This window comes from Amblyomma maculatum, chromosome 5 (genome assembly GCF_055883805.1).
Source record: "Amblyomma maculatum isolate TAMU_Amacu chromosome 5, ASM5588380v1, whole genome shotgun sequence".
NCBI classification, from domain to species: Eukaryota; Metazoa; Arthropoda; class Arachnida; order Ixodida; family Ixodidae; genus Amblyomma; species Amblyomma maculatum.
Window position 1 is genome coordinate 37,128,723 of NC_139348.1, and position 13,178 is coordinate 37,141,900.

Genomic DNA, 13,178 nt, shown 5'->3' on the forward strand with positions numbered 1-13,178 from the left:
TCTCGAGGCATTGCAGATGAAACTATGTGATGTTAAGAAGATAGTGAGAGACCGGAAAGCGTGGCGTGACATGGTCCATAGGGTCACGAAGAGTCGGACACGACTGAACGCCTGAACTGAACTGAGTGCGCTGATATTAGAGTCACTAGTTAAGTGTATCTAGTGACTAGATGATAGTAGCTTGTGGAGTCCGAAGCGCTCGTTTTGAGAATGTCTGCGCAATATCAGTGCTGCTGTTATTATAGGCTCTCGCCCACGCAGTGTTGCATACATATCACTGTTGGAGTTTTTCTACATTCAAGACTAATATGCACCTTGTGCGTAACCTGTTTCGAGTAATGAAGAAATGTCTTCATGTCATGTGTCGGTGCTTTGCTTGTTTTCGAGAGCGTATTTGTTTATGTTTGCAATCTCAAACGTCCTGCCACAAAGGCATGTGCACTGTACCTTCTCTCGATATGCAATGCTGGGTGCACATTTACGTAAAGTGCTTTATCTCGTTTAAGATAGCGTGAAATGCATCGAACAATAAAAACTGGGAACGAGAGCAGCTTTGCCATTTATTTACACTGGTAACTGTGGAATTCAAGCACAGTTTATGACTTGATTCCCTCTGCTTACTTTATATTCTTGTGTTTTCTATTGTATCATATCTATTCTATCTCAATATTTGATAAGATAAGTTCTGTGCGAGAAAACAGCATTCTCAGGTTTTACAATTTCAGTATAAGAGCACTTCAAATATACAAGGTTTAGTAGATGCCCGATATAACCTATCTGCTGCAGTACTTTTGGAAGCAGCTGTACGAAGTGAATGGATCACATTGCCTTATTTCGCCTTTAGTACACACATGACTCCAAATAGGGTTGCGGCTTTTGCAGTTATCCAGCCAACGTCTTGAGATGAGAGTGCTGCAGCTGTCATCAAGGCAATGATGGGGCAGTCAGAAGACCCATCCTGGCACGGAGAGGACTGGACTGGCCGCGTCGAACTTCAAAGGGATATTTCCCTGCCGCAACCCGGACAGTGATGTGGGATATAATATACCCGAAACAAATAATCAGACAGGCCCTTCGGTAGGGGCAGTACCAAGAAGGGGATGCTGTGAAGGCCTGATTTTGATGTTAGAAAAGCTCTTGAGGTTGAAGTTTGGTTTTAGTACTGCACGTTGATACTAAATACCACTACATTGCTACGTCACCTGACAGGCTTGTATTCGAAGGCAGTGATATTGGCCTACCTCAGGTGAAATGCCCCTTCGCTTTCAAAAGCAAATCTGTTGGTGAAGTAGCAGCCTCACTAAAATTCTGCTGCAAATATTGATGGTGCCCTAGAACGTAAAGGATATCATGACAAATATTATGAAGTCCAGAGCTTGGTGGGTGTTTAATGAGATGGTACGACTTTTCCATATGAAGGAACGGTAAAAATGTAGGTTTGTAAGCTTCAGGTTTGGAACTGTGGCAAGTGAAAGACTAAGCACCCACCTCTACACATATTTCTTCTTTCAGGGATCGAGAGGCCTACAGTGGTTTCAGTAGCGGGTTGAAACTGTGAATAACTAAGACAATGGACATTGTGCGTTTGCGAATAAGGTGGCGTGAACACGACATGTTCATTGCTTTTAATAAAATATTCTGAAAGTTGCCCAACTGCGCGCATTATTGAGGCTATTATACAAACTATGCATCAAAGCAATGAATCAGAAAATGTTAGAGGTAATGGCAATCAGATATTATGGATAGAAAGAGAAAAGTCTCTAATGAAAACCGATATTAGCCAGCTTTAATATATGGTGACATGCTACTCTGCATGGGCGATTACGTAATAAAGATGGAAGAAGGGTTAAGAAAGAGTGCGGCGATTGAAGACATAATGATGGCTTTTTGAATAATACCGAAGTCGAGTAGTGAGCTTGTATAGCGCAATGATCAAGTGGGTGAGTAATTTAGAGTTCGTTTAATATACCAATATCATCCAAATAGCTAAATAAGAATGTCATCGCACGGCGCTGCTCACTGTAGCTGACTAAAGGGCCTAGTATAGCATCAAGTGTGAGTGGCACATGGATGACAGACTGCATGTTTTTTTTTAATAATGCGCAAGTTCATGCGTACGTGGACATTCGCGAAGGAGAATAATTACGATCTGGATTGCGCCGCAGATGTCATAAAACGGATGTCTACTTGCTTGAATCGGTGTCGTGACTGCTTGCAAAGGCAACATTGAGGTGTATATGATGGTAAATTGTAGATGACGCGGAAGCCCAAATGGTAGTTCTGATTTGAGATGTGGGTCAATGCTATAGAGAAAGGGATAATGTTGACATGACAAGATCTAGAGGCCGCTCTTCTCATCCTGGGTATATCGCTTAGCGAGTTGAGACGCATTTGATTTTGTGAAGCAGATTCGCTTATAGTTCTGATGTTGCAGACCTATGCGGGCCACTTCGCCTGCTCGCTTTTTTACCAGGATGCCGCAGTTAGCAGGAGAACTTTGAAAAAATACGTGACCTTCCGTAGCAGCCAGGTGGTGCAGGTATCCAATGTCATGAGAAATTGGCTGCTAACATGTTCTCTTGAGTAGGTGTGACATGGTTTGTAGCACCACCTTGCGAGGCCCGTGAAGAAGACCCATCAAATTGGGTTATGGCACAAAATATAGGAAAGAGCTTATTTTATTCCTTAGAGTACTCCTGTTTACCCTCAAAACCCCCGAGTGCCGAAATCATATGGCACTGCGCATGAAGACGTTGAGGATTGGCTAACTCAGTTCGAACGAGTCGCTTCCTTTAATCAGTGGGACGACAACTTAAAGCTACGGAACGCCATTTTCTGCCTGGAATACCATGCTTTTACATGGTATAACAACCGAGACAGCGGTGGCGTAGCGGTAGAACACCCGCCTCGCATGCAAATGGACCGGGGTTCAAATCCCGGTCCCGCGCAATTCTCCACCGGACTAAAAAAAAAGAAAAAATCCGCGTGTCGATGGAATTGCATAAACAGGTTTTGGGTGCGACCTGATGCCGGTGAACACCTCCAGCAACGCACTCCCTCACCAGAATAGGAGTTGGCCACCCTGGTGCAGTAATTGGCCACAACCTCCTATGATAAGCTTCATAAAACCCCGGCCCTCAGTCACCAGCGGCTGCGGAACAACTGACCACGGCGGCGGTTAGACCTGTGACGCAGCAAGGGGTGCTAAGAATACCTGGTTCCGGTGGACAGGCCGCCATTGGAAACTGACCCTGGCAACGTTTAACGCTAGAACCATAGCTAGTGAAGCTAGTTTAGCAGTACTGTTAGAGGAACTAGAGGGTATGAAATGGGTTATCATAGGGCTTAGTAAGGTTAGGAGGCCGAATGAGGCATATACTGTACTGAACAATGGCCATGTATTGTGTTATCGAGGTTTACATAGAAAGGCGACAACTAGGAGTAGGTTTCCTTGTCAATACGTATATAGCGGGTAATATAGATGAATGTTATAGTATTAATTAGAGGGTGGCAGGCATCGTAATTAGGCTTCATAAGCGATATAAACGGAAGGTTGTAGAGGCCTATGCACCCACATGTAGTCATGATGACCAGGCAGTTGAAAGCTTCTACGAAGATGAAGAATCGGCAATGCGAAAAGTAAAGACGCAGTATACTGTAGTAATGGGCGACTTCAATGCCAAGGTAGGAAAAAAGCAGGCAGGAGACCAGGCCGTAGGTGACTATAGCATTGGTTCTAGGAACAGCAGGGGGGAGTTACTAGTTGAGCTTGCAGAGCGCAATAACTTAAGAATCATGAATACCTTCTTCAGCAAACTGCAGAACCGGCAATGGACATGCAAACGTCCTAACGGGGAGACTAAAAATGAAATTGACTTCATAATGGGTTCTACCCCCGCCATTATGCAAGATGTAGAGGTAATCGGGAAAGTGCGATGTAGTGACCACAGGATGGTGAGGTCCCGAATTAGCCTAAATCTGAAGAAGGAACGCAACAGATTAGTAATAAAGAAACCCATCAACGAATTAGCGGTGAGGGGGAGGGTAGTAGAGTTGAGGACCTCGCTACAGAATAGATATTGAGCTTTAAACGAGGATGGCGACATTACCCTAGAAGCAATGAACAATAATTTCAGAGATATCATTACTGAATGTGCGGTAAGAAGTAGGCGGTAGGATAGTTAGAGAGGATACCGGTAAGCTGTCTAAGGAGACGAAAGATTTGATTAAGAAACGCCAGAGTATGAAAGCTTCCAATCCAACAGACGAGATTGAATTGGCCGAGATATCAAAGCTAATCAATAAGCGCAAGGTGGCCGGTATAAGGAAGTATAACATGGAGAAAATTGAGCATGCTGTAAAGAACGGGGGAAGCCTTAAAGCGGCAAAGAAGAAATTGGGCATAGGCAAAAGCCAGATGTATGCGATAAGGGACAAGGCGGGCAACGTGATCACGAATACGGACAAGATAGTCAAAGTAGCCGAGCAGTTCTATAGACCGTTTTATCATGGGCGCTGCCATTTTGTGTATGTGGCGCCATCTAGCGGCCGAGTTGTGAACAACCGCCATGCTGGTATGTGGGGTCCCATCCGCGGAACAGGCGACAATTAGCGCAAATCGCCATTTTGGAGCTTTCGCATGCTATGTTTTGCTTTCTGAAAGTACCTAGCTGAAAGAAAAAAAAATTCAGTAGCAGAAAAGCTAGTCGGTCAGAAATGACAAAAACTTATGCTCCTGATCAGGCCAGCTTAAGGCTACAAGCTTGTATACAATGAGTGTGTAACTTTTATGCGGCACAGAGAGGCGGCGGCGCACCACTAGCCGCGAGGGCAGCTTTCGATCTACTTTTTATTCTTAAATGATTTCTAGACACGGCTTACCGTAACAATTTGAGGAAAGAAAGCAAGTGAATGTAGCCGTTTCATGTCACGTTTAGGAGCAATGCTAATCGCGCTACATTTGTTGGGTCAACCGGTCATTCATATACTTTTTACTGCTTGAGCGGCTACTGCGGAAGTTCCCACACCTCCACTGGGGTTCTATTCTTAAGTATTCATTATCCATTTCGGATCCATTTAATCTACCCTGGCTACTTTGTTGGGTGACAATCAGGCAGGGTGTTACAGCGTCCACTACCAGGCAATCGGATTTCAGCATTGCCTACATGACTCAACCACCTGTTTGCCGGTATGTGCGGGTAGTGGCGATGACTTGTCAATATCAAGAGCTGCTATCCTGCAATTTCTCTGACTGGGCGTTAGTTGCGTTTGTCTGACGATGCCGTCATGCTGACATCCAAATACAAGATAAAATGGACAATTGACAATTATTTAATAGTGACCTTAAATTATGTCCGATAATGACCTCATCGAAAGTTGCTTTTGCCAACAATTATATAGACCATTTTTCGCCGCAAGGTTTTCTTACTGCAAGCCATCACTGCTATTCCTATGATCATATTCCCCTTTATTATCAGACCCCGCCGGGGTGGCGCAGTGGTTACGGCGCTCGACTACTGTTCCCAAGGACACGGGATGAATCCCGGCCTCGGCGGCCGCTTTTCGATGGAGGCGAAAAGCAAGGCGCCCGTGCGCTGTGCGATGTCAGTGCATGTTGAAGAACACCAGGTGGTCGAAATTTCCGGACTCCTCCACTACGGCGTCTCTTATAGCCTGAGTCGCTTTGGGAGGTTAAACCCCACAACAAACCTTTATTATCGGCAGCAAAATCTTACGAGATGCGTGTTTTCAAAAAAAAAAAAAAGTATTGTAGCGCTGTTTCACTAAATTAATTGACAACCAATTTATTAGTATATCGTTGTCTTCAAGTGGGACAGGTTCTTTCATACTTGCATTAACCTCAGGTGACTGAATCGAAATAGTTCTTCATTACCTGGCAGCAGCTCGTAAATATTTGCCAATGGAATATCATCCGCTTGTTGCCCAAAGACTGCCGTTGTTGCACGGCTATTCAGTTTTTCCGGCCCGTACTCGACAAACACTGTGTTCGGAACTCGTACGAAAGGCTGCCAAAGCGAAACATTTTCGGTTGGGGCTTGAAATTCAGAAGCTGCTCGTCTTCGCCCAATTGAGTGAGTTGCAAGTGGAATAGTGTAGAGCGGCACACGCGCATACTACCGCTGCTAATCTTTTATCTTCTGTTAATCATCTCCTTTTGGTTATTTTTTTGTCAATGCAAACAACTGAGTAAAAAAAAAAAGATTGTGCTAACCGCGGCAGCTCTTAGCAGTTAAACTGCGGCCGGCGGAAATGAAACGATCAGGGAAACGAAGGAAAGAAAGGGACGAAAGAATAAAGAACCAGGGAAAGAAAGCACATCCCTCACATCAGCTAATCGGCTTAGATACTTTGCGGCTATTCAAGACACTCTGTGTGCAAAAGACTGCAACGTGTGCCCTTTCTCCGTAAAATGCCTTGCCGCCCCCGCTGCTATCCGCGCGTCCCCACATACCAGACAGGAGGAGCCGCACAGCGCGTTCCGGTTCGAGGCTATTTTCCTCCTCGCCGCGAAAACGGTCTATAGAGATCTCTACAGTAGCCAAAGAAGTCAGGACCGTAATGAGATTGGCGGTAGAAAAAAACAGTCAGACGTTCCACCAGTGATGAAGGACGAGGTCAAGAAAGCATTAGAAAATATGAAAAGGGGGAAATCAGCTGGAGAGGATCAGATAACTACAGATTTGCTGAAGAACGGGGGCGATATCGTGTTAGAAAAACTGGGAACCCTGTATACGCAGTGCCTGGTGTCAGCGACGGTACCGGAACCATGGAAGAATGCAAACATTATCCTCATTCATAAGAAAGGGGACTCTAAGGACCTTAAAAATTATAGACCAATCAGCTTACTGTCTGTTACGTATAAGGTATTTACTAAGGTAATCGCTAATAGAATCAAGACAACCTTAGACTGCAATCAAGCAAAGGATCAAGCAGGTTTTCGGAAACGGTACTCTATTATCGATCATATCCATACCATCAATCCGGTGATAGAAAAATGCTCGGAATATAACCAGCCCTTATACACAGCATTCATTGATTACGAAAAAGCATTTGACTCAGTTGAAACCTCGGCGGTGCTGCAGGCATTGCGAAATCAGGGGGTAGGCGAGCCGTACGTGAAGGTGCCGCTCGGCCCCACTTTCTTGTCTACAGGCATAAATTAATTACTCTGTTGGTTCGGTGCATGCTGCCAACCGCTTTCTACTGGGCGCACTGCCGACAGGAGTCACGGAAATCTGACCTCTGGCGTACCCCCAGGTCGACTATTGTTATGCTGCCAGTGTGGTGAGTCAGGTAATCTCTGGTGGCGGTGCCCTTACTGAGAAATGGGACCGTGGCGTACCCCCAGGTCGACTATTGTTATGCTGCCAGTGTGGTGAGTCAGGTAATCTCTGGTGGCGGTGCCCTTACTGAGAAATGGGACCGTGGGGCGTTTTCCAGGACGTTCCTCGTCCACGGCATGACGATCGGCCACACAAAATTGAGGAGTACGTCACCCACCGTGATGCCCTCGCCATCTTCGACGTGCTACTAATAGCGGTAACCTTCGGCTCGTCTCAGTGGTCGAAGTCACTAGAGCACTCCACTACTGCTTCTCTCGTACCCTTAGTTGCTTTGGGACATTAAGCCGCATGAACCGAATCGAACCCTTCCCTTTATTTCTTTGCATTCCTTGCTACTTCCGCCGTTGTTTCTTGATCAGAGCAGTTTATTAGCTCGGTATCTTTGGTTTTCATGCCATTTTATTTATTTTTTATTTATCCATCTACAATTGTCCACGGAAGATATTACATGAGGTGTGGGCTAAAAAGCAATAATAATACGGATATAGATGATCTTCGATGACAGATTTGAAGTAAAGTGCATTGATGATGGTTGCCACTTCGGATGGAAGGTGATTCTAGTCGTTGGCTGTTGTGATGAAGAAAGACTGTTGATAGGTTACTGTGCGAGATTACTCAGGTTAGACTACATTTCGTGGTGGAAACTTTGATAAAATCTGTGATACATGTAAAGACGGGCGATTTTGCGACGACAGGCTAGTGTGGGAAATGGAGCTTAAATTTTAGTGCAGAAACACAAGTTTGATAAGAGTAGTCAGAACAAATTATTCTTGCAGCACGATTCTGGACAGAATCAAGCTTGATGATAAGATTAGCATAGAAGGGATCATACACGGCACATGCAAACTCAAGTTTTGGACGGATAAAGGTTAGGTAAGCAAGCAGTTTTATGGAACAAGAGGCTAACGGTTATACGCCCTAAATACCCTAGAACATGATTTGCTGAATTAGTCACACAATGCATTTGATGGAAGGTATTTGTAGGTGCCAATTGATAATATAGGATTAGAGGTAATTATGTAATTATTATCCTTGTGATTACGCCGGCGATGTAAAGACAGAAGTTTTAGTGCTATTTAGTGACATAAGGTCAAGTTCCGCAGCATTCTTTGATGCAGACAAGATCTTGAAGGATGCTGACGTCAGTCAGAGTTGTTGGGTGGTAGACAACACAATCATCTGCAAATAGTTGAACATTAGACCTGGCGTTAAAGGGTAAATCATTTGTATAGACAAGAAATAGAAGAGGACCTAAAACGAGACCTAAAGAGAGACGAGCGTGAATTAACATGGCTGAATTAATAGCGATCAGTCAGGAATGCACGAATCCAACCCAGAACTGATGGATGATGGTTTAGGAGTGTCAGTTTAAGTATTAGGCGTATATGAGGGACACTCTCAAATGCTTTTTTGGATTCAAGGAAAATGGAATGTGCGGGAATGTTGCAATCAAGGTATGCATGTATATCGTTAAGAAAGAGAACAAGATGAGTGTCACTGGAACGACCTTTAAGGACGACATGCTGGATAGGATAGAATAATTTATTTGATAATAAAAAGTGGGCAGTGTGCGATTATATTATATGCTCCATGATTTTGAAACAAACACTGGCTAATGAGATTGGCCTATGATTAAGGGTGAATGTCGGTTATCTTTCTTGAAGACTGGAATGACCTTTCCGATCCACAAGTCACGTGGTAATGAGCACGGAGAAATCGATTGCGGCAAACTTAAGGGTGACATTATACTACAGTGGTCTTTGATGTTCCTTAGAATTTTTGCGTTGTTACCGTCCAAACCTGTTGATGAAGATTTTTAGTGCGTCTGTGATTTTAGCAATGCCGTGTGGCTCAAGAATAGTATGCGGATGGAGCCAGGAAGGGGCTTCAGATAGATTGTCAAAGAGTTCCTGTGTGAATACGGAGCAAAATGTGTCATTTAGAATATCTGAAACGTCGGTTTCGGATAGAGAAACTCCATAATTATCACTGAAGGAAATTATGTTTAAAGTAGAGGGCTTATCATTTTCCAAAAGCGCTTCGGGTTATTTTCAGCATAATATGCAAGCTGGTAGAGAAGTTTTTCTTAGTTCTGGCTTCCTCGGAAACATAGCAGCTGCTGTGTGACATTTATTACAGTCCTTGGCTGTACCGATAGTTTTAGCTGCACGAAATAATTGCTTCTTCTTGTTGCATATACTTTTCAGTGTCCGTTATACCATGATGAACCAGGTCGTTCAGTTGTGGTGATAGTCGACCACATATGGTGACATTGCATTTCGGAGTTGAAAAATAACCAGTTATATCTGAGGGAGCGGTATGAAAAGCCAGATGTGAACGTACCTTGAAAATTGCAACACCACAGTTGAAGCCTGCGTAATCATTTTATCGTAAAGGCTAATTGTTTTTGTCTTTTCCTGTTTTGTGTATGGCAAGGGAATGTAGCATAATTGTCCAACTGATTGCTAAAACCTTCGAGATAAGTGATGTTTGAGAAGCTATCTGGTTGCGACGTCAGCACGAGGTCAAGGATATTACGAAAATGATCAATGATTCGAGTGGGACGGTCAATAACTTTGATCTTACCAGTATGTCGGATGCAGATGGCTCAGTGGATGGCTCTGTATTAGATTCAATATTGCGGGTCTTCAGAAGCAAGTCGAAAATAACGCAAGAACATATTACGTACACATAGTGGGCTCGGTAGCATGAAGTGTAAACGGTTGCTTGAGATGTCAACAGCAAAAAATAAGAGCGATAGTTGTAAAGAGTGCAAAAAATTGGGAGAACGCTTAAGCTTCGCCGTTAAGAGTGGAACGCGATAGCGTTATTGCACCTCGTTCGCATCGCCCACTCACTCGCTCGGTATGCTCTTGAGTGATCTAAAGAAAGGAAAGACGCTTGATTCTACAACCCGTGAGGGTGCACGGCGAAACGTCAGGGGCGAGTGGCGCGCCACCTGTCGGGGCAGCGCCGCACATTTCGAGGAGGGGTTCTGTGTTTGCCGCAAGATGGCTCTGCATGTGCGCAGAGCGCAGAAGAAATGTAGCGGAAACGTACTTCGGTACTCGTGTAACTGCGACTTCTGTAAGTAACATGCTCATAATTACCGATATACACCGCAGTATAACGTTCTTCGGCACGTTTCTGAGGCAACACAGCATTCACTAGAAGCGCTTTTGTACCGCTTTCAAGCATCGAACTCGTGGCTGGCCAAGCAGAGAGAGCGAGAGAGAAAGCTGATTCATGGCAGGGCAAGCCGTTGTCAATGTTCTCACGCGCTTATGTGTGCAATGTTTTCCTTGTGGCAAAGATATGGTACGTAATGAATGTGCTTTCGGCGACGCGTGTTGGCATTCAGAAAATTCATCGTGTCTTTGCCGTTTTCATGTGGGCATCAACATGGGAAAAGTGCAGCAGAACCAACCTCTTTCTTCCTGTTAAGGCGGGGGGCTTGGGCCTTGTGCATCTCTTTTTGCGACAAGTTGTCTCGCGTTTTTTTTTTCCTTCGTGATCAAAACGACAAATTCTTGAGGACGGTCATGCAAGTACGATTGTGTAAAATGCTTCCAGAATACGTTGTCTGTTCTGGTGAGAATATGAGTGGCGCTTTAAAAGGGTACATGCGCGAAGTTGTCTTGTCTTTCAGAATGTTGCATGCGCGTTTTTCAATGGAATACTTGAGCAAAGTGTGTAAGAAGAAGCTCTACAAAGATCTTCTAGATGTGATGATACCGTTGCCGATTTACCGTGCACCACACCGTGGAGGCCCCGGACAGGATGTCTTAAAGCGTGTGAAAAAGATGCCAGTTAGGCCTTCAGTTAAAACGCTCTTCTTTAAGCTACATTCCAACACATTACCTGTTAAAACCTGGTTACATGAAAGAGGCTTATTCGTTCCCTGGACAACAGACTGTCTCCTTTGCAAAAAACCAGAGACAATCGAGCACGTCTTTCTGGATTGCTGGGACCCAGTCTTTCACTGGGATGTTCTCCAGAGAACACTCAAGAAAGACCTTCCGTTAGATCCGTATGGCATGCGGTTCCTTCCAGTCGAGAGTGAGGGTATTCCTTTGGATTTAGTCATGGTCTTGGGCCTCCACAGCCTGTGGAAAACAAGGATGCAAGTGCAACATGCAGATGTCAACACGCGTTCTGTACGCGAGAACTTTATCGAGAGTGTGCTGCTCCTTAGAGAAACGTATCGGGTGCTTTCTGATCCACCTGACTGGATCAGTGTACTCGATGAACTGGCTGTCCTCGAAAAATTTTAAACCTTTCGTGACAGCCGAAGTCTGGTTGTTGCGAGTTTTACCATTATTGTGGATCTTTTTTGAATTTATGTGAACTCAAAACAGGCAATAAAGAAAAAAAAATGTTGCAAACGCCAGCGGCCGGCGTTCGCCTGCCAACGGGTCGGCGGCGGCGAACCCGTAAGAGCCCAACGAGACTGATGGCTGGGGCAGAAAGAACTGGGTTTATTGTGTGGCTTGGGTTTTTATACCAAGCCAAAGAAAAAGAAGAACGAAAGGAAAGCTGCAAGCAGAGGCTGCCGTGACGCTTGGTGATGACGAGCAGAGCGGAGGCCGGCACACGTGGCGCTGACGAAGCATTTAGCCGTTCGCAGCATCCCCTTTTTCTTGGAATCCATATCTTACTACGGGCCTCCTGACACGTGTTGACCGCCGCAGCACCGGACCTTCGATGTCGCTGGCTGTGGGAGCCTCCGTTCTCTCCAGCTCCACGTTGCGAAGGCAATCACCTCAGGGCGGTTCTTCAGCGCTTTCGTGAGCATCGCATCAAGCTGCGTGCTGACAAGTGTCGATTTCACGAGACGAGCTGGTCCATGTGACGGTGAACAACCCCGTTGTCTGTCTCCACTTTCCCGACACGTGAGCCCGTGGTTTCCTTGACCTTGCCCGGCGTCCATTTCTCGCCGCTGCTATAGTTGCGGATGTATACCGGATCTCCTGGGGCAAAGCTCCAGCCGGCGTCTTCCCGTGACTGGGCCTGGTCGACTGTCTTGCACCTGGGCGGGAAGCACATATCTAGTCTCGTGCGCAATCTGTACCCGAGCAACATTTCGGATGGCGAGCGCCCTGAGGGTAGCGGCGTGCTTCTATAGCTGCACAATATTCTTGCCAGGGCCTTCGTTATATCTCCTTCTGAACACCTTTTAAGTCCATCTTTAATGGTTCGTACAGCGCGTTCAGCCAAACCATTGCTTTGTGGGTGATACGGCAGTGTTCGAATGTGTGTCACGCCGTTCCGCTCCATAAATTGGGCGAATTCCCAACCGATAAAAGGCGTCCCATTGTCAGAGACAACTGTGCGGGGTAGACCAAACTGACTGAAAAAAATCCGGAGGGCCTTGACTGTGGTGCAGGAAGTGGCGTTGGATAGGAGTATGGCCTCAATCCACTTGCTATGCGAGTCTACGATGACCAGGATCATCTTGTTTTGAATAGGTCCCGCAAAATCAATGTGCAACCGCGACCATCTTTCCTGCGTCTCTGGCCAGCTAACAGGTGCGTGGGTAGGCGGCATTGGAAGCGCTTGAACGCAGGTTTGACACCCAGCAGCCACCCGTTTAATATCTGTGTCGAGACTGGGCCACCAGAAAGTAGACCGCGCAACGGTCTTCATGGAAGAGGCCCCTTGGTGTGCTGCGTGTAATAACTTCAAAAATCTTCCTCTGGCTGCTACCGGAATCACAACACGGTGGCCCCAGTAGAGCAGGTTCTGACTAACGGACAGCTCGTGTCGCCTTTTTGAGTATTCCGCCATCTCCCTCCCTTCCATAACCAAGTGCCT